Consider the following 22,469-nt stretch of genomic DNA (forward strand, 5'->3'; position numbering starts at 1 on the left):
CCCTTATTGTAACCTTCGGCATCCCATAAACAAGAAATCTTTATGTTTGAATCTATCAACCACCAAGATAAACAATAGGGAGTTGGTTGGTTAAATCGTCAAACCATATAGTTTCATTACTGAGGCAAAATAGTGTCTCAGAGCAGGTCTTGAAAAAACTCCTACCGAAAGTTTTGCAGATCCTATTATATTAAGAAAACTGTCAGGGTATCGTTATTGCAGATTATTTATAACGTCCCTCTTGCACTTCGCTTTGTCCGGTTTTAGCCCTCCTGGGTCTATATATAATTAGACGATATCGTTACTCCTTTAACGGGGGTAGACCTGCAGGTCAAAGAAAGAATGCACACAACGGGAAAAAACCCGAAAAAGACCTCATTAGTCTAAGGGTTAGAATGTTATAAAATAGTGTGTCGGAAACCTACTCACGTAATCGAAGTACCCCCAGGGGCACCCCGCTGTCCCCCCTCCCCCTAATAGGTTATCAAATGACACACACAAGACAGTTGGTGTTGGGTAACAATGCTGCAGGTGCTCCGGCCCATTTTAGTATCTCGCAATTATCTACTGGAACCCACTCTGGTCAGATGGAACTTTTTACTTGCCCAATAGCGTGGAGGGAAAAACACAATTATCAAAATTACTTTCTACAATTTGCCATAATCAAGGACTCGAGACTTAATCTCTTGGCTCTCTGGTTTTTATTATCAGCATAAAGATTTGCAGATACAAAGTCCTCAATACGAGGCACAACAAGTACATAGGCACTAACACAAATGCTACTCTACGAAGAATCCGCATACGGCTAAAAATAACTAAAAGCACAATCTCTAAAAGCATGAGGTAGAACACTACCAAGCAAATGTCGATACTAGGGACACTGAACCATACCATCTCTGTCCCTACTCTGCACTAGATGACATCCCTACTTAGCAATCCCTTGAGACCCTCATCAGGTAAAAGGTGTCAGAGTGAAACTTCCTAAGAAGTCTTCACTTAGAGAGCTTGGTCTAAGTTGCCCCCTCTAGCTCTTCGCCTAGCCTTCCTCTGCTCAGGGCTGCTCTGATCTGCCTCCACCCTCGGGGCGCTGTCCCTAATACAGAACCCCAAATCTCAGAACACGCCCTTTGCGCCTCCTCTTCTGCGGGATCGACTTTCAGAAATTTTCCACAGAGCGCTGTCCAGTTCCATCGTCCATCGCTTGGCCTTGAGTCCCAGACGCCATCCGCACTAGGAGTTACGATTGGCACATTCCAATGCACTCCCATGTCTGGCTTTTACTACATAAGTCAATTTGTGAACAAAGAGCTTCTCTACTAACGAGCAACTGTCCTTGCACCTGGGGTGAGATCATGCAAGGCAGACATTCTTCACATCTTTTAAGTTGCAATTTGCTACAGCCTAAAACCTCTACTGGAATAAATCCTTTTTGGCCTATTGCCCTTGGTCAACATAAGAAAATACCAGGCCTTTCGCCTCAACGATATATGCGAATTCTGGCCACTACTTTGGTTACACAAGCATGTCTAAATCACAGTATTGACATTTACGTCTCTCTTTCAAGTACGTTAAACTAAACAGTCTACAGACACGAATTCTAAATTACACATTTCTAACACCACATTACTTTTCATGTAGGCTAAACTCTATACATTTCTCTAACACGTTTACAATGTGCTTGTACATAGCCAGCACTTCTATTAAAATCGATATAGGTTATACAAATTCTTAATACATTGCACACAAAATACCTGAGTACACATTTGATTACATGCGGGTGCCGACTAACAGTGAATATAACGCACCCCTACAATTTTCAAACTTTTAAGCGCTACATCACAGGTTTATTACATAATTCCAGAATATGTAATGGGTGGGTTATCTTACGGGCGATCCAAGGGCAGGCAACCAACTGGGTCGCCTGCCCGCCTGATGAGCCGGGCAGCGCGGGAGCGATGCCCGCCGTTGCTGCCACCCAGGTGATTCTTTCTACGATCACATGCCGTTGGTAACTTCTACTCACGCCCCCCCTCTCGGGCGGAGCGTCGCTTAGCAAGCCCCCGGTTGTTCAGGCCCACAACCGCCCGCAGGACTAGCGGGGCGCCGACACGGCTTCCGGGATCTTCCCTGAGGCTCCCCGGTTTTGGCTCAGGCACCCCCTCTGGTGCCGCGCAGAGGTACCCTTTGTACCGGCCTGCTTCCAGATCGCCCTGTAACTCCACCACAGCCCTGGAGGCGGCTCACCGTCGCAGCCAGGGCCCCCCACCAACCCGCTATAGTCTTACCTGCAACCTCTCCTATCTAGGGCTTCCTGCAACTAGCTGGAAGGGAACCATCCTAGCAGAAAGAAGAGTTTGAAATTCTGCCACCTCATGACAGTGTGACAGCGCTAGCGGGACACAAACCCTGTGAGATCCCTTATATCCACAGGCACCAGACTTACCAGTGAGCTATAGATCCTGGTGTTGTAGATGGCCCCATCTATGTCCCCAAGGCCCGAGACGCTATCTGAATCGGATAGGGTCTGCTGAAAGAAAGGACCCGTTGTGCCTGGGGAGATGTGCCAAGAACTATTCGCCCCCCATGCGGGAAGGTTACCCTCTTCACAATTCCGGGCCTGCCCGCTTGGGCTATTATGGCGAGAAGGGTTTTACTTAACCTTTGGACAGTCCCCTCAGATTGCTAAGCCTGGAGCACAGGAGTGCTCCTGGCTGCCAGCGCGTGACCATGGGCAAGGGGCGACTCTAGCCCCTGCCCACCATCCCTTATTCCTTATGGGAATTATGCCCCTACAGATCCCTCCGTGATGAAACCCCCTAGGTATACCAGCTTCGGGAATCTGTCTGGCTTAAGCATTGCACGCTGTCAGTTCTAACTCGGGCGCCATGAGGCGGTCTGGAACACGGACCGGTGGCCAGTAAGTAATCGGCCTAACAATGAACTATTGGTGGGTTTGAGACAGTTCTATGAAGAAATCCTTGAATGAATTGCTCCTCAAAGTGAAGGGACAAATACCCTGACCGGTCACCCCCAAGGCAGGCGTACTGCCATGCCAGCTGTAGGCAGAGTGACACACAACCACCGACCTAGAGCTGTTCGCGACAGAGTACCTAGAGAACCAGAATGCGCAAACTAGAAATTGGTATACGCGCGTGCTTCCACCGCAGGCAGTTCTACAGAACCTTGTATACTTATTCAGCTGGCAACAGTGAATTTAAACTCAAAGGCATGGATCCAAGCCTGTTGGGTCATCTCTACTATATACAGTCCGCCCTGGCTTGTGGCAGACTGTCCCCAGCGCCAGGTTGCAATTCGCTCGCGAGAGGCGCACCCGCAACCACTTGGTCGAATCACACCGGTAACTTTGTGCTGTGGTTTTAGCCCTAGTGAGGCGCTATGTGGTGACCACTTATTCTTTGCCGCTATGTCAGTGCATCCCCGTATTCAATGCGATTGGGGCACTGAGCTACACCCATATCTACACCCATCTAATGGCTTAAACCAGGCTTCTATTAGCATTAGATAATAAACGCCCATTCTATCTTGGTTGCGTTGCCCTCCCAGAACTAGGCACCCACCTGGGTGGCTAGGTTTGTTAGATATGTGTGATTTCTCCCATATCTGTGCGACTATGAGTGGCAGGTGAAGGCCTAAGGCTGGCCCTATCTTGCGAGCAAAACCGCACCGGGCTCAGGTCAAGGCCCACATAAGCATGTTGGAGGGGCAGAGTTGCGGACTTATATCACACCTCTTTTAGACTGTCGGCAGCGTCCCGTGTTTAACTGTTACTAACATAGCTCAGTGACCGTTCTACGTTAGGACTAACCCCACTCTGGTCCGCCCTGCCCAAGGACTAATGCACTTGGGAGCGCGAGGCCTTAAGCAATGGGGGTTGGGTGTCAAAACAACAACAACAATAACAAACTACCCAAGCCCCCTTTCAGCAAAAGAATGGAGACGAGGGAGATGTGGTTACGTGTGGTCAGGATCGGCAGCGCGACCCTCGCTGTAAATAGCACTTTTATATCGCGCGAACTCGACCCGAAGGTATAGCAGCGCTGTGCATGAGCACCATTGTTAGAAAGGTTAAACGGACCGGGGTGGTCGGCCGAGGTCAGGGGGAGAGGTCTCCGGGGAGAGCCGTCTCCAGCGATCGTACAGACAAGTAACTACCCCCCCACAGACAGATACCACACACGGATAAGATTCAGCGTTCTTTATAAGCACTTCTTAAGGTACGGTTGAATGGTACAAGGAGGTCTGGACTCAGGGGTCCCCTCGATTCAAGTCTCTCAAAGTAGCGGGACAGTCTGTTTACCAGTCAGGTAGTTCGGATGAGATGATGATTAGCTCACAATCCTCGAGCTTGGTGGTTTAGCTGGTACGGGCCGCGGCAGTGCCAGCAGGTCCCGGTCGAGATGGTCGGTACACGGTCCGCGGCAGCGCCAGCAGGTCCCGGAAAGATGGTCGATGTACGGTCCGCGGCAGCACCAGCAGGTCCCGGTGAGGATGGTCGTTACAACGGGCCGCGGCAGCGCCAGCAGGTCCCGACGAGGATAAGTGTTGCAGAAGGCCGCGGCAGCGCCAGCAGGCAAGACGATGGTTCACAGGATAGGGCTACGGCAGCGCCAGTAGTCCTTCAAGGCTGAGTTCTCTCGGTGTCTCTCGACTCCAGGATACAACTGCCTTCTTGCTCCGGAGTTGCCCCAGTTATAGGGCAGGCGCCCTTTGATGTCCGGACCCGCGCACTTGGAGGTCGGAGGGCCCGGGATGAAGGTGTCCAGACACCCAGCAGGGGGTGGAGCCAGCGCCTGGGGGAGCTGGAGGCGATCGGCACCTGGCGGGGGAAGAGCTCTTGACGCTTCGTTCTCCCATTGACCTGCCAAGTGGTCCGCTCACCTCCTGGGTGGATGGTGGTGCCGGGATGTCGGGGCCGGCCAGGCCCGGGGTTAGGGTCGGGGCGAGGCCACGCGGCCTCGTGGTGCAGGGCCCAAGATGGCGGCTTGACCCGGCCGGGGAAGCCGGTGGGGCTGGGGCCCGTGATGAGTAGAGGTCCGAGGGCAGAAGATCCGTCGGGAGACGGGGTGCAGGTGCTTTTCGTGGGTTATGCCTGGCGGGCCGGAGCTCGGGCCCTGTCGTGCGGGGAGGGAGCAAGCCCGTCGTGTGGCCTGTCCAACATGCGTCCCCCCCAGCTGAAGGCGGGGAGAGTCACCCATCTCCTTGGGGACTCTCTTCGTCGAGGCGGAAAAAGCGGGACAGGCCATCCGCGTTGGCGTGGTCTTGGCCTGGTCGGTGCTCCACGGTGAAGTCCATTCCCTGCAGGGAAATGGACCAGCGCAAGAGTTTTGGGTTCTCCCCCCGCATCTGCATCAGCCACTGCAGGGGTCGATGGTCGGTTTGTACCCGGAAGTGGGTACCGAAGAGATAGGGCCGGAGCTTTTTGAGGGCCCACACCACTGCGAAGGCCTCTCTCTCGATGGTGCTCCAGCGCTGTTCTCGGGCCAGGAGACGTCGACTGATGAAGGCCACCGGCTGGTCATGACCTTCGGGGTTTAACTGAGAAAGAACGGCTCCGATGCCGTGGTCGGAGGCGTCGGTCTGTACCACGAATTCCCGACTGTAATCGGGGGCCTGGAGCACAGGGGCGGTGCACAGGGCGGCCTTCAGCTTCTCGAAGGCCGCTTGACAATCGGGGGTCCAGCTAATCCGCTTCGGTTGGTTCTTAGACGTGAGACCCGTGAGGGGCCCCACGATGCTGCCGTAGTCCTTCACGAACCGCCGGTAGTAGCCGGTGAGCCCCAAGAAGGCTCGGACCTCGGTCTGGGTGACGGGGGGCTGCCAGGACTGGATGGCAGCAATCTTAAGTTGCAGCGGGGCCACCAGCCCGCTTCCCACTTGGTGCCCAAGGTAGGTCACGGACCCTTGGCCAATTTGGCACTTGCCGGCCTTAATTGTGAGGCCGGCCCGCTGGAGGGCCTGTAGGACCTCTTGGAGGTGACGGAGGTGGTCGGACCAGTGGCGGCTGTATACAGCGATATCGTCCAGGTAGGCAGCGCTGAACTCTTCGAGCCCCGCCAAGACCTGGTTCACGAGGCGTTGAAACGTGGCGGGGGCATTTTTCATGCCGAAGGGCATGACCTTGAATTGGTAGTGGCCATCGGGGGTGGAGAAGGCTGACCGTTCCTGAGCCCTGGGTGTGAGGCCGATCTGCCAGTAGCCCGCTGTTAGGTCGAAGATACTAAGGTAGCGGGCGGCCCCCAGCCGGTCGATCAGCTCGTCTGCTCGGGGAATCGGATGAGCGTCGGTCCGGGTGACAGCGTTCAAGCCCCGGTAGTCGACGCAGAATCTCAGTTCAGGTGCGGTGCCGGGGGCAGCGGCTTTGGGAACCAATACAACCGGGCTGGCCCAGGGACTGTCCGAGGGCTCGATGACCCCGATTGTGAGCATCTTGGCCCCCTCCTCCTGTATGCAGGCCCGTACCCGATCTGGTACGCGGTAGGCCCGGTGTCGGACAGGGGGACTGTCCCCGGTGTCCACGTCGTGCAAACACCAAGGGGTGACCCCGGGGGTGAGGGAGAACAGGGTAGCGAACTGCAGCAGGAGGCTCCGGCAGCCCTGGCGTTGCTCCGAAGTGAGGGCGTCAGAGAGCCGGACCCCGTCCACGGAACCGTCATTCTCCTGAGTCTTCAGAAGATCCGGGAGGGGTTCGGAGTCTTCCTCTGCCCCACTGTCCGTAGCCATCAGGAGGCTGAGTTCTGAGCGCACAAAGTGTGGTTTGAGTCGGTTGGTGTGGAGGACCCGAAGGGGGTTCCGGGAGGTCCCCATGTCGATGAGGTAAGTGACGGGGCTTTTGCGCTCGACCACTTTGAAGGGCCCCGTCCACTTATCTTGCAAGGCACATGGTTCGGTGGGGGACATCACCCATACTTGTTGACCAGGCTCGAACTCAACGGAGGAGGCATTGTGATCATACCACCTCTTCATGTCCTCCTGGCTGGCCTCGAGGTTCGCCTTGGCCATCTCCCTGAAGCGCCGGGTCTGGTTGCGTAGGGCCAGGATGTATTTGAAGACGTCTGGAGGGGTCTTTAGGGGGGCCATCTCCCAACCTTCCTTGACTAGGCTGAGGGGCCCTCGCACAGGGTGCCCGTACAGGAGTTCGAAAGGGCTAAAGCCGAGGGACTTCTGGGGGACTTCTCGGTAGGCGAAGAGGAGGCACGGGAGTAGTACATCCCACTGGCGACGGAGGGGCTCTTCCAATCCCCCAATCATCCCCTTGAGAGTGCGGTTAAAACGCTCCACTAGTCCGTTCCCTTGGGGGTGATAAGGGGTCGTGAATCTGTAGGTGACCCCGCATTGTTGCCAGAGGGACTTCATGTACTTGGAGATAAAGTTCGTGCCCCGGTCGCTGACGACTTCTCGGGGGAAGCCTACCCGGGAGAAGATCCCCATTAGGGCCCGGCCAACCACCGGAGCTGTCACGGTCCGTAGGGGCACCGCCTCGGGGTAGCGGGTGGCATGGTCCACCAGTACTAAGATGAACCTGTGTCCTTGCGCCGTGCGGGGGTCCAGAGGCCCCACAATGTCTATCCCCACCCTCTCGAACGGGGTGGTGACCACAGGGAAGGGTTGCAGAGGGGCTTTCAGCTTCCGACCACTCTTCCCGCTGGCTTGGCATGTGGGGCAAGATCGGCAGTGGTTCAAGACGTCGTTCCTCATTTTCGGCCAGAAAAAGTGGGTCACTAGGCGGCTGTACGTTTTGTCTTGGCCCAGGTGTCCAGCCAGGGGGACATCGTGGGCCAGGTTGAGCAGAAAGTCCCTGAAGCGGAGAGGTACCACCAGTACTCGACCGGCCCCCAGCTCGGCGATTCTTTGCTCGCTGTATAGCAGGTCGTTATCCCAGTAGACCCAGTGAGTTCCGGTGGAGTCCCCTGCGTTCTGGGCGCTGGCTTGTTGGCGGAGTCCCTCGAGGGAGGGACAGGTCTTTTGTTCCTGGCGGAACTGTTCTTGGGTGGGCCCACCTTCTTGACGCCACTGAGCCAGGTCAGGAAGGTCCTGGGGTTGCGCGTCCCCTTCGGTCGTCGGGTCTGGGAGGCTGGCCTCGTCGTTGTCTTCTACTGGGGCGACCGGGGGCGGAGGTGCTGGCCATTCCGGTTCTTCTGATCGGGGGACGGCACGGGTGGCCATGGACCGGGTGGTTATGCAGGCCCAGTCCGGGAGGCCCAGCATCCCCAGGTGCTCTCTTCTCTCAACGGTAGCCCACGGGGAACTCTCGAGGTCATTCCCCAGGAGGCAGTCCACGGGGGCATCGTCCCGGACCGTCACCTTCAACAGGCCGGAGACCCCTCCCCATTCGAAGGGGACGCAGGCCATTTGACACATGCTCTCAGAGTTGTCTGCCGAGCGGACGGGGCAGAGAATGTTCGGCAGGATCTGCTCGGGCTTCACCAGGTGACAGCGGACGGCCGTCACACTGGCGCCTGTGTCACGCAAGGCCTCGGCTCGCTGTCCATTAATGGTCACCCACTGACCGTATTTCCTGGTGTTAGCGGGTAGGGGAGCCCGCGGGACCATGTCTCTTCCCCCTAAGCACGCCAGGACCATGGCGGCCGGTTCCCACTCTTGCTGGGCCGGCTCATACTCTTCTGGTTCCTCCGATAATCGCTCTTCCCCCAGGGCGGCAGCAGCTACCTGGCGGGGCTTGGGTGTTTGGTTCTGCGGGCAGCTCGGGTCATTGGCGTAGTGGCCGACTCGCTGGCATCGGTGGCACGTGACGTTGGCTCGGAACCCAGGACGCAACGGGGGGTTGCCCCGGCCGGCCGGAGGCGGGGTGCTGGCCACGGGTGTTGCTGGCAAGGCGTCTCTCCCTCGCCCCTGGCCCCCTCCTCCTCCCCGAGGACGGTGCTGGCCTTGATTGCTTCTGTTCTGCTCGTGTGGCCCTTTCCGGCCCACTCGGGTGCTTTCCCACCGGTCAGCTTCGGCGGCGAGCTGCCGGGGGTCAGTCAGCTTACTGTCGAGGAGGTGCTGCCTGAGCTCGACGAAACAGTTGTTCGACAGGTGCTCCCATACCATAAGGTTAAAGAGTTGTTCGCAGGTAGTGACATGGCTCCCCTTGATCCAACCCTCGAAGGCACGGCTGAAATAGTTCACGTATTCTACCCAAGTTGTACCTGGGATCCGGGTGCAATCTCTGAACCTCTGGCGGTACATCTCGGGTGTGAGGCCGTAGCGGGTGAGGAGGGCAGCCTTCATGTGGTCGTAGGACGACATTTGGTGATCTGGGAGCTGCAGCAGGGCATCGCGACCTTCGTTGACGAACCTCCCCCATAGTCCGGCTCCCCAATCGCTCCGGTCGATCCGGTGGGAGGTCATGGCGATCTCGTAGGCTTTAAACCACTGTTGTATGTCATCTTCTCGGACATACTCGCGGACAACATCCTTGGGGATGTGGACTTTTTTCTCGGTCGGCCCCGGGGTGTGCGGTCGCTCAGGCACCCCCAGTTCTTTACTCTGTTTCCGAAGTTCTTTTTCCGCCAGTTGGCGCTCGTGTTCGAGCGTTATTCTCTTTTCCTCCAGCTCTCTCTGTCTCTGCTTTTCTTCTCGTTCTTCTCGGAGCCGCATGTGCTCCAGGTTGAGTTTCTGTTCGGCTAACTTGAGTTCCCCATCCATCTTGAGTCGTGCCATTTCCAACTCGTGCAACCTGGTTCTTTCTCTCTCCCGGATCTCCTCCTGCGAGAGGCCCGTTCCCCGCTCCTCGGGAGTCGTGGCGTTCCCCTCTGGTGCGACATTGTTTTGGTCGGAGGGTCCGGCGATCCCAGTTTCCGTCCACGACTCAAGGGCGTGCTTTAGATCCTCTTTGGTACTCAGGCCGGTGGTAGCAATGCCAAGTTCTATGCAGAATTGTTTCAGTTCGCGGTGGCTGTATTCTTCTAACTTATCCATTTGGAATTTCTCAGTGGAACCGCTATCTTTGGCTGACATCGTGGTTTTGTCGTGGGGTGAGCTACTCTCTGTACGATTACGCGTTGATTCGGATCGCGCCGCTGGCCACCAATGTTAGAAAGGTTAAACGGACCGGGGAGGTCGGCCGAGGTCAGGGGGAGAGGTCTCCGGGGAGAGCCGTCTCCAGCGATCGTACAGACAAGTAACTACCCCCCCACAGACAGATACCACACACGGATAAGATTCAGCGTTCTTTATAAGCACTTCTTAAGGTACGGTTGAATGGTACAAGGAGGTCTGGACTCAGGGGTCCCCTCGATTCAAGTCTCTCAAAGTAGGGAAGGGGGTAGCGGGACAGTCTGTTTACCAGTCAGGTAGTTCGGATGAGATGATGATTAGCTCACAATCCTCGAGCTTGGTGGTTTAGCTGGTACGGGCCGCGGCAGCGCCAGCAGGTCCCGGTCGAGATGGTCGGTACACGGTCCGCGGCAGCGCCAGCAGGTCCCGGAAAGATGGTCGATGTACGGTCCGCGGCAGCGCCAGCAGGTCCCGGTGAGGATGGTCGTTACAACGGGCCGCGGCAGCGCCAGCAGGTCCCGACGAGGATAAGTGTTGCAGAAGGCCGCGGCAGCGCCAGCAGGCAAGACGATGGTTCACAGGATAGGGCTACGGCAGCGCCAGTAGTCCTTCAAGGCTGAGTTCTCTCGGTGTCTCTCGACTCCAGGATACAACTGCCTTCTTGCTCCGGAGTTGCCCCAGTTATAGGGCAGGTGCCCTTTGATGTCCGGACCCGCGCACTTGGAGGTCGGAGGGCCCGGGATGAAGGTGTCCAGACACCCAGCAGGGGGTGGAGCCAGCGCCTGGGGGAGCTGGAGGCGATCGGCACCTGGCGGGGGAAGAGCTCTTGACGCTTCGTTCTCCCATTGACCTGCCAAGTGGTCCGCTCACCTCCTGGGTGGATGGTGGTGCCGGGATGTCGGGGCCGGCCAGGCCCGGGGTTAGGGTCGGGGCGAGGCCACGCGGCCTCGTGGTGCAGGGCCCAAGATGGCGGCTTGACCCGGCCGGGGAAGCCGGTGGGGCTGGGGCCCGTGATGAGTAGAGGTCCGAGGGCAGAAGATCCGTCGGGAGACGGGGTGCAGGTGCTTTTCGTGGGTTATGCCTGGCGGGCCAGAGCTCGGGCCCTGTCGTGCGGGGAGGGAGCAAGCCCGTCGTGTGGCCTGTCCAACAACCATATTTACACACATATTCGGGCACGGGAGTGAGATCATGAGCCGCCAGGTCTGCGACCCTCGGAAGCCCAGGCATACCAGGTCCAACAGCTCGCATACATATTCGGGCACGGCGATGTTCGCTGATTTACCCAGCGTCACAAACCCAGCACGAACTCGGTCCGAAGGTATTGGCGCGCAGTTCATGAGCACCGTATTTACATACATAATCGGGCACGGGGAGATTAAGTGATCTGCCGGAGTCACAGCGCGACTCGCCAAACGGTATATGGAGCGCAGTCCGTACGCCCCGTATCTACATACATATTCGGGCACGGAGTGGGATCATGAGCCGCCAAAACTCGCGACCCTCGGGGGCCCAGGTAGACCAGGCCCAGCAGCACGCATGCATATCTGGGCATGGGGTGATCAGTGATTTGCCCAGCGTCACAACCACAGCGCGAACTCGATCCAGAGGCGATGGCGCGCAGTTCGTGAGCACCGTATATACATACATCATCGGGCATGTGGATATTAAATTATCTGCCCGGAGTCACAGCGTGACCCGCCCGAAGGTGTTGGAGTGCAGTACATGAGCCCCGTATTAACATACCTATTCGGGCACGGTGGGTTAGTGATTAGCTAAAACCGTAATGCGCGTGGAATTATTAGAGCGCCGGACACGAGCACCGACTAAATAACCCATTCGGGTGCAGGGGGTGTCGTAATCCCTGAATCACCTGATGCGCGCGAATGTGGGCACGAGCAAATTCTTGTGAATAATACATGCACTTGTATCATGTGTCCGCATTATAGGAAGCCAGCCAATACATGTTGCATATTTATCTAGCGTGAACTCGACCCGAAGGTATTGGAGCAAAATCTTGTGAACAATGCCTGCACTTGTATTAAGTGTCTGCCTTATAGCAAGCCAGCAGATACATGTTGCCTATTATTATAGCGCGAACTCGACGCCAAAGGTATTGGAGCGCTTTACATGAGCACCGTATTTACATTACACCATGCAGGCACGGGGAGCGTAAGCGATTCGTACCATATAACATGATTCCCGTGCCAAATCACGCGAGCACCGCACCAGATTAACCATTGAGGTGGTATTGGAGGACTTTACATGAGCACCGTGATTACATTACACCTTCAAGCAGGGGGTGCTTAAGAGAATCGTACATATTACACGCTCCCCGTGCCAAATCACGCGAGCACCGCACCAGATTATCCATTGAGGTGCGGGGGGTTTGGTAATGTCCGCAATCGCGTAATGTGAACAATGCATGCACTTGTATCATGTATCTGCCTCATAGGAAGCCAGCAATACATGTTGCATAATTATATAGCGCGAACTCGACCCAAAGGTATTGGAGCGCTTTACATGAGCACCTTATTTACATTACACATTTAAGCACGGGGGGCTTACAAGATTCGTACCAATTATCCATTGAGGTGCAGGGGTTCAGTAATGCCCGCAATCGCATAATGCGGACGCGACCTCAAGGGGCGGAACCTCACTTCCCTAAACCAGCGTCCAGCTCGCAGTCGTCGGACTACCCCACCTCTGCAGGTCACCACGCCTACCGCACGCAGCCCACTGCATGCCCCCCGCCGCCCTCAACGGCAGCATAGCCGACGGGAGGGGGGGCGATAACCTTATCCAGGGAGCGCCATGGGGTTGCACCGCCCGTGATCCGCGGGGGCCCAGGCAGCTCCCAGCCTTGCAGTGCTGGTGTATTAGGGCCGTGAACCGACGCTAATCTCCTAACGGCTCCCCCGGCGCAGGGTGTGCGGCTTCTTTGCCGGCCGCACCCCCATTCATTTACTTCGCTCGCGATGGCTGCCGCCATTGCGAAGTATGTGTGCTTATTCACCCTTCTATCCTTACCACCCTTCACCCTTCACCCTGCAATAGCAATTAGGGCCCACAATTGCCCCCTTTACACATTGCAACCATAGTGGGGCGCTTCCCCCACCCAATCATGCATGCCAACGTATTGTAGCGCCGTTTGAGAGCGCCGTGCCAAATTGACTTGAGGTGGAAGGGGGGGTGTCGTAATGTCCTGGGGACCTAATGCGCCTCTCGTGACAATGCATACACATGAATCAAGTATCAAAACAATGCATACACATGAATCATGTAATTGCCTTATAGGCAACCAGCAAACACCGCTAGCATAATTATATAGCGCCGACACGACTTGAAGGAATAGGCGCCAATTCTTGTAACCATACAATCTATGCATCGCGCATCCGCCATTTTAGGCAGCCAACGAACCTGTTGCCTACTATATAGCGCGAAATGACCCGAGGTATTGGAGCGCTTTACGTGAGCATCGCATTTACCTTACACAAGGCACTGGGAGTTCAGTACCGTAATAAACGTTCGAATGCGAAATCGTCCCGAGGTATTGGAGCGCCTTACATGAGCATCGTATTCGCCTTACACAGGGCACTGGGAGAGCGCTTTACGTGAGCGTCGCATTTACATTACACAAGGCACTGGGAGCTCAGTACCGTAATAAACGTTCGAATACGAAATCGACCCGAGATCTTGGAGTGCCTTACATGAGCATCGTATTCACCGTACACAGGGCACTGAGAACTCAGTCCCGTATTACCCGTTCAAATGTCCCTGGCCCTGGGCACCGTATTTACCTGGACACCCTGGCCCGAGAAGCTCCAGTACCATATTATGTGCTCAGCTCACGCGAGCTCTGACCCGCGAATGCGGACGCGGCCTCGCAGGCCGGGGCCTGATTCCACCGAACCCGAGTCCCGCTCACTGCTTACACTGCCCGTCACTTGGCCCCGCTCACCCCCGCACCCCCACGGCAACGCACTGGCTACCGATGTGCCGCCGCCCAATGCCTGCCTCCCCCAACCCTCTCGGCATCGTAGCCACCGGAAGGGGGGGGGGCGACTGATCCCTGGAGCGCCACGGGGTTGCACCGCCCGCGATCCTCGGGCACCCAGGCAGCTCGCAACCTTGTAGTGCTGGGGCAGGGGGGGGGGGTGGATGGTGCCGAGGACCCACGCCGGGTGCGCAGCTTATTGGCCAGCAACTCCCATATAAAATTACTTGCGCGAGGACCGCCGCCAACGAGAAATACACCCCAGGACCTTAATGGACCTTTCGAGATGAGCAATAGTTTCCTTACAGCTGGACACATACATTTTTTGCTGCCTGCGGGGCGGGGGGGGAGGGAATCGATGGGAATTAAACCAGTAACCTTGAGAGCAAGGGTATCGGACCTGCAATTATGCCACAGCGACTCTAGCAACCTCACACGGCAGCGACGCTAGGTCAGGGGATAGTTTAACGAGCCCGCGAAACCCCCCGAAGCCCAGTTCAATGTGGCAGGGGTGGGATGCATGGATGGCCCCAGCTGGGCAAGCGTTCCATCCCCGTATTCTGAAAGCCGCCACGGCCTTGTAGCTCCCACATTCGAGTCGCGCCACAAATTTCGCGCCTTTTCCCGCGCACCCCCAGGGACCCTCAATTACGCCACGACCTGCTCGACCGCCATTAGCGCTTATTTAACTTAGCCGCAGCGTCCTATCGAGGCACCAGGTCCCCACTTGCGCCCCCCCCCACCCGTGGCCTTCCAAGCCACAGGGCCCCGGCAACCTGGTACTGCCCAGGGACAGGGCCGGGGCGGGGGGGTGGAGCAAGACTCACCGTTGTTCTTGAGAACCGTACGACGACGGTGAGGCCGGGATCGCAGCGCGAGGCAAGGACGACGACCGATGGTGCCGGAGACTGCGACCGATCAAATGGCGAGGTGGGCGACAAAGAGGTCGCCAGGAGGGTGGGGGAAGGCTAAATAGCCTCCCCCTCACACCAGGGCCAGGAAGTGACACGCTTTGCGCGTCACTTCCAGCCAGCCCGAGGAGAGGGGCTCCGGTCAGCGTCCCCGCCCCCCCCCCCTGTGGGAGGGGGTGGGGAGGGGTGACCGGTGCCCCGGGGGCACTAAGGCGCCGACCGCCAATTGGCCCCCTGCGGAGGCCGCGGTCAGCGGCACATCCCTCACTCACCTCGTGCATCTATTTGAGAAGTAAATAAAAAAGTACTCCAGGAGCTCCTCCGGGTAACGCGCGTTTCTGCCAGATGGGAGCCAAAACTGACTCTATATATACCTAGCTTAATTATGAGCTAATGATCTTAATTGCATATAATTAGCATGAAAAATATCCCCCATAATGCTCTAGATAAACAGTTGGTATTGTGACCTGTGCTGGCTCTACTAAGTGTGACCCGGAAGTAGCTAGTATAAACCCACCGATACCGCTGTTCTGCCACCGGTAACCCGGACATGTCGTTTTACATGCCGAAAAAATGATGCGAAGCATCGCAAGATAATTTATTATTCTAGATCGGACTTCCTATAATTTTGTAAAGTAATTAGAATCTTAAAAACATTCATTAAACACAAATAATTAAATTCATTTGAATGTTTTTTATTAAGAATCTCTAAGTCTCTTACCAAACCACGTGGACTAATCTTTTAATATAAGAGGGGGACGTTGATTAAAGCAATGAAAAAAGGGAAAAGCCACATATCTCAGGACATAAATGGACTAGTCGAACCAAAGGGGAAAGAATAGAACATTGGTATCGAGAATAGTTAAGATCATGTTAATTAGAATATCAGCTAGATAACTATTTAATTTATATTCCAGGGCATCATTAGATGTAATACATTTCCCTATTCTTAGAGAACTGCCGACTGATAAGAACTGGTCTCTATTACAAAGGTGCCTATTCAATATATCACAATAGGAGGGGAAAGGAAAAGGATTTTTGTAAGATCAACTCTGTAGTGATACTTTTATAAAGGGCACTACAATATGTGATGTATATTAAATGATAATTTTCATCCATTCTTCTCTAGAATTCAATCCTTTTTCAATCGTGTTTAAAAAACCCATAAACCATTGTTCTCTCATTTTTAGGTCTCGCCTTGCTATCCCGTAAGCGATCGCAAAACGGATTGCATGGCTAGCACGCGCACAATCACGCGCATCGTGCCGCCATGCAATCTGCTTTTTGGGAGCACTTCAAAGGGTCCGCTCCCCCGCCTGGAATGCGCTCCCCCGCCCCCAAGCGCGCGCGCGCCACGCTCCGCCGGGCTTGCCTCAGCACAAAAGAAGCCTTCATGTACACACCTCTTGTAATAAAAGACGTGCCACATTTATTTAGTCTGTGCTTCCAAGTTATGCTGTTTGGAGTGCGCACTGGTCCCCCCTCGTTACCATGTAAACAAACGATATTCATTCACGAGTACTTCCGCACAGACCATGTTCAAGAGGACACAGGCAACAAGCGGCAATCCAGCCCTCGCCTTTGAACAAGCACCGCGCTGTATGCACTGCAGCGTTCCTTCAGCCCATTTACACCCCTTGGCTGGGCAACAGTGCACTTTCTCTTTGGTCGAGTAATTGGATGCTCAGTTTATAGTGTGCAGTGACCGATCAAAGATGTGCGCTATCGCTGCTGCAAAGTACTCGACAGGACCTCGCACTTGTATGAGGAATACCCCTACCCCCCCCCCCCCCCACCCCGCTAATGGGTAAAAGTGACCAGAGGTTCTCTCAAAAATATAGCCGGCTGTGTTAAATAAGTGTGAAACATTGACCCGAGTGCATTTTGATAACACACATGTTTTTCTAGAGCACTCACTGACCCCTCCTCACCTAGGTATTTAATTGCATCTCCTGGCTCGAGCTCGTGTTAAGCCGCCTGCCCTGTCCCACCCCGACCCTCCCTGGTACCTGCTCCTTCTGCCCTCCCTTGGCTCCGCAGACTCTCTGATGCTCCCCGTGTGTCTGCTCCCTTTCATCAAAACCACACCCATTACACAACGAGGCGTCTGTGGCAGTGACACACATTGCCCCTCCCCCACCGTCGTGGTGCAGGCTGGCAGCTAGTTCGCGTATCTTGCCCTGAACTGTGCCCTCAGGGCAGCAGTGGGCGTGGCGGACTCTCAGAGGCGGCCTTTGCTCACAGAGCGACCTGGGCGGAAACAAATCCGGCATTCAGACTGCTGATAGTACCTAAAGCGAGAAGCAACAGGGTGCTGTTGCTACTTCACTGCAGTGACTGTCTCTTAACGCAAACATTTCGCCTCCTCCCCAACGCACCTTAATTATCCACATTACCTCCTTCACTCTAACAAGCATTTGCAATGCAATAGGTCTCGTATTTACGAGAGTTTGAGCTATTGACATTGCAAATGACAATGCATTTATCTGTTTTTAAAACTTAAATAAAAGGCAGTCATTTGCAATGTCAATAGCTCAAACTCGCGTAAATGCGAGACCTATTGCATTGCAAATGCTTGTTCTCTTAGTGTCAATATCACCTCCTCTTCTATCTATGCTGACCTTTTATAGAATGAACCACTTGAATTGTGTGTAGTCGTGATTGGCCCTCTTGAAATGTTCAGTCAGAGGCGCATTTTCTTTCATATTTTTTAAAGCTGATCTATGTTCTATTAGTCTGATTCTCAGTTCGCGGCTCGTTTCTCCTACATAACCTAATCCACAAATCAGGAGATATATCAAGTTAGTACTCCGACAGTTATTAAAAGTATTAGGCTTGATGATTTTACCATTAAAATCTAACTTCTTAGATTCCACACATTTGGGCAAATAGAACATATACCGCATTTGTAACTACCTGTTGCTCTAGTGTTATCTAATGTCATCTGCTGACTTTCATTAGGATTTTTATAGGTTTTAACTAGGGAGTTGCGTAGATTTTTATTACGTCTAAAAGAAAAAAGAGGTTTTTGGATGAGGTCAGTACGACCATCATTCAAAATTTTCCAATTCCTATTAATAATATTTTGTATTTTGTTACTAACAACGACAATTCTGTTACTTTGCGCCTGTTTCTTTTCTTTAGACATATCCAATAGATACTCACGGTCATAGAACCAAGCCCTTTTGAAAGAATGTCTGATAAGTTTTTTGGGATAACCTCTCTCTCTAAATTTTTTCTTTGTGTTAGCGGAATGATGATAAAAATCCGCTAGTGAGGTACAGTTGCGCCGAAGTCTCAGGAACTCTCCAAAAGGGATATTGTCCTTCTGAGATTTAGGGTGATTGCTCCCATAGTGGAGAATTGTATTCTTATCAGTTGGTTTAGTATACAGTTCTACTTGTAGCATGCCCTCGACATTTTTCACACAAATGTCCAAGGAATGTATACTAGTATCACTCCTCTGGCCTGTAAATTTAAGCTTCTGGTCGCCCAGATTAAGCCATTCGAGAAACTCACCAAGACTACTAGCGTCACCATTCCATATGAAAATGATGTCGTCTATGAATCGATACCAACATGTCACATTTTCATTAAAAGGTGCCAGTTCGTTGTAAATGTGTTTCTCCTCAAAATTATTAACATACAAACAGGCCAGACTGGGGGCACAAGTAACCCCCATGCTAGTACCTTTAATCTGTTGATATAGGTCATCTTTGAAGAGGAAGACATTATTTTTAAGAACCAAGGAAACACATGAGAGAATAAATTCACTATTACCCCCATTAAGTTCTTCATTATCTAGGATAGTAGCGATGACCCTAATGGTGTCGTCTTGGGGTATATTTGTGTATAAAGCTTCAATGTCAAGGGTGACTAGAAGCTGTGTCATCCCATTAAAGCTCTGGCCTTCCAATATAGAGATCGCATGGGCAGAGTCTCTAAGAAAGGATTTCTGCTTTTGAACTAATGGTCTCAAGAAAAAATCTGCATATTTACTAAAAGGTTCTAAAATTGATCCTATACTGCTTACTATGGGTCGCATTGGTGGATCACTCACATCTTTATGTACTTTCGGCAACTCATAGATCGCAGGAGTAACTGGATTAACATTATGCATAAATTTATATTCATTTTCACAAATGAAATCTTCTCGTCTACCCTCTTCAATAAGTTGATAAGTAACCCTTTTTCGGTCCTAAAGTTTAGACATATTAATTTGTTTGTAATGTTGTTGAACATTGAGCAACTTCCTCATTCTATTCTCATAATCTGGTGTATCCATAATAACTATTCCTCCGCCCTCATCTGCTGGTTTGATCGTAATGGAATGATCTTCTTGTAAGGCTTTCAGGGCTTTTCTATGCTCTATTGAAAGGTTATTATTGAGATGTGGTTCTGACTTTAGAATTTGTTTGATCTCTATCTCGACTACTTTTTTGAAGGTTTCTATGTTTTTATTGACCTGACCTAAAGTAGGAGTAAACATTGATTTAGGTCTAAAGCCAGAAATATTCCTTCCGGGTTCATATGTTTTATCTTCAAAGAAATTATTTAACCTAATTTTCCTAAAAAAGGATCTAATATCTTTCTCAAATTCAAATGTATTAACTGGGACAGTGGGAGCAAAACTAAAACCTTTTTGTAAAACTTCTTGTTCTGATGGAGTCAAACTTTTTTGAGACAGATTGATAATAGGGAGACCTTCACCCGTTATCTCCAATATCTCTGATTTCTGGTTTTGAGATAATCCTGCAGTTGATAATTCCTTATTTGATCCTCTCTGCCAAAATTCCTGAGGTTCCTTTGTCCTCTTCTCAATTGGCGTGGCCTAAAAAAGACTCCTGTTCTGAGTTTTGCATGACTCTCGCGGGTTGTTCACTCATTAATTCTTCACCCACACTGCCAGAGGCAGAGGATTCAGAGAAGGTGACCCTTTTATTACCTCAAAGAGAGTAAATCGGTCTTTGGTACTGGGGTTTCTCCCATCGTTGATCCCTTTGTGAGGTATAGTAGTCTTTATCTAGATAGGGATACACACGTTCTTGGCTAAATTTCTCTATCTTTTTTTAATGTATTTGTCTTTTTGTTAATTAGGTATTCTCTATATCCCTGCGTTTCCTGTTCTAATTCTTCAAAAAAAAAATTGCCATCATCGAGAGCTAAATTAGCTTTCAATAAAATTTCCAGGTCTTCAATCTGCTTTTTTTCTAAAATAATAATCTCTTGGGCTGTTTTGATTATTAATATGAGCCAGTCTCTACTGCACCTATTGGCTATTAGAGTGCAAACTTCAATTTTTTTTTTATTTTCCATAAATAAACCTGCCTCATTCCGTACCTGGAGACCAATGGGAATAACCGTACTAAACATCACACAGCGTCTGGTGACCCTGACAGCAAGGGCCAGGTCGCTGCGTGTCGCGGCTCTCATGAAATTATTTACGGCGCAGCCGCGCCACTCAGTCCGCCACCTTTCACAGATGCTCAGAGCAGGGCCCCGGTTTCAGCAGCCCAACGTAGCGGAGCGTGTGCAGCCCAAAAGCAAAGCTTACCGCATTGATGGCAGGGAGTCAGGTGCACGGCAGATGCAGGTTCATAGGCACCATTGACGTGGAACAAGACGTAGCAAGCCAATACAGCTAATTCCTGTCACCGAGAAACAGCGGTGGCCACCATTTTGATAAAGAAGCGTGTTCGCCACTAACTCCACACAACAGCCATAGAGTGCAGCGCTGTTGCCAGCAAAATATTCCTCACACAAAGTGCAGCCCAGTCATTATCTTTGGTCCACTGGATGGTGGCGTTTTCAGCGGGATTTTAGCCGGATGTTGACCTCGACTGGCAGAGCAGCACTAAGGTGCGGCCATCTTGCGTCGGGCTCTCTAGTGCCCCCCCCATCTTGGGTTTGTGAGTTCCAAATTCTCTGGGACATTTCCGGAGAAACAACATGTGCGAGATTTCGCTCTCTTAAATTTTGGTGGAATCAGGAGTAGACTGTCAGAGCTTCGGAGGGGTCTCTTTTGGACAGCTTTTGTTAATTTATCTGTGAGGTAAATTGGGTTTTCAACGTCTAGTGCTTTGTGGGTTATGCACACAGTTTTGAATATAGCTCTTGCCTCGGTTGGTCGCCAGTTACAATTCTTGAGAGCAGGAGTGATGTGGTAGAAGCGACTCTCCCCGGACAGAAGTCTGGCCGCTGCATGGAGTGTGGCTTTCAGGGGTCCAAGGTCTGTTTTTGGGGTGCCCGTGATCGGTGCTGTAGTCTAACTTTGGGAGGGCTAAAGTTTGCTCCACAGTCTTTGGAGCTTCAGAAGGGATGAAGGGTTTGACTTTTTATGGGTATCTTAACATCCAAGACACACATTTTGGCTGAGGTGTTTATATGCTCTTTCATCCTCTGATTGTATTGTATTGTAATTGCATTTATATAGCGCTTACTACCCCCGACGAGGTGTCGACACGCTTTTTGGTGAGTAGTGCGCTACTCCGGAACCCACAAAGGACTGGTGGTAGATTAGTATAGTGAAATTTGAGTTCATTTCAGTGGTGGACATGTGACTGTTGGATTGAAAAGGATAATGGGGGATAGAAGGGGAAAGAGACTAGAACATTTATTGGGAGACCATATTAGTAAGAGGAGCTTTGTGATGAGTATAAGTGAGCTAAAGAAGGATGATGGATTCAGCCCAGATCTGTGACTGGGGGTGAGTGTTTGAAGAGTTTCAGCATTCCAGCCATCATCTCCTTGTGTTTGCTTTGTTCACCCTAATTTGGCATGGTATGCCCAGATGTGGGTCCCTTGATGACTTTGCCACTGGATTCAAGCTAGCCTGGCTGATGAGGGCTGTTAGCCCAAAACCGGTCCTAGGAAGCTTGTTTCCGGTCCAGGGAAGGCATGGCTTGGCAGTTCGGGCTGGACTATTCCCATGAGGCACAGGGTCAGACTGATTCGCATATGGCCATGTCTGAACTGGGGTGGTGGAGTGAGCTAAAGAATGATGATGGATTAAACCCAGATCAGTTGACTGGGGGTGCATGTTTGATTAACTCAAACGCTCCGTCCATCATCCCCTTTGGTATCGCTTTGTTTGCCCTAAGTTGGCAGGGTATGCCCAGATGTGGGTCCCTTGCTGACTTTGCCACTGGATTCAAGCTAGCCTGGCTGATGAGGGCTGTTAGCCCAAAACCGGTCCTAGGATGCTTGTTTCTGATCCAGGGAAGACATGGCTTGGCAGTTCGGGCTGGACTGTTACCATGAGGCACAGGGTCAAGCCTGATTTACATATAGCTGTGTCTAAACTGGCAAAGTGAGCTAAAGAATGATGATGGATTCAACCCAGATCTGAGATTGGGGGTGATTGTTTGAAAAGTTTCAGCACTCTGTCCATCATCTCCTTGTGTTTGCATTGTTTGCCCTAAGTTGGCAGGGTATGCCCAGACGTGGGTCCCTTGCTCACTTTGCCACTGGATTCAAGCTAGCCTGGCTGATGAGGGCTGTTAGCCCGAAACCGTTCCCAGGATGCTTTTCTCCGGTCAAGGGAAGAC

The 22,469-nt window shown here is 52.5% G+C and overlaps 1 protein-coding gene across 2 annotated transcripts in view; it reads right to left on the reverse strand.

The window, feature by feature from the left end:
* LOC146822432 (uncharacterized) overlaps positions 1 to 17,013 on the reverse strand; it is a 179,808-nt gene extending 162,795 nt beyond the window's left edge. The window contains exon 1 of one of the 2 annotated variants that reach the window (XM_085613521.1): positions 16,932 to 17,013. The gene's annotated coding sequence lies outside the window, so the exon portion shown is untranslated. The remainder of the gene's footprint in view (positions 1 to 16,931) is intronic. The other variant, XM_085613526.1, reaches the window with a different exon arrangement.
* Between the last annotated feature and the right edge of the window lie 5,456 nt (positions 17,014 to 22,469).

Source organism: Triturus cristatus, chromosome 6 (assembly GCF_964204655.1).
Source record: "Triturus cristatus chromosome 6, aTriCri1.1, whole genome shotgun sequence".
Taxonomy (NCBI): domain Eukaryota; kingdom Metazoa; phylum Chordata; class Amphibia; order Caudata; family Salamandridae; genus Triturus; species Triturus cristatus.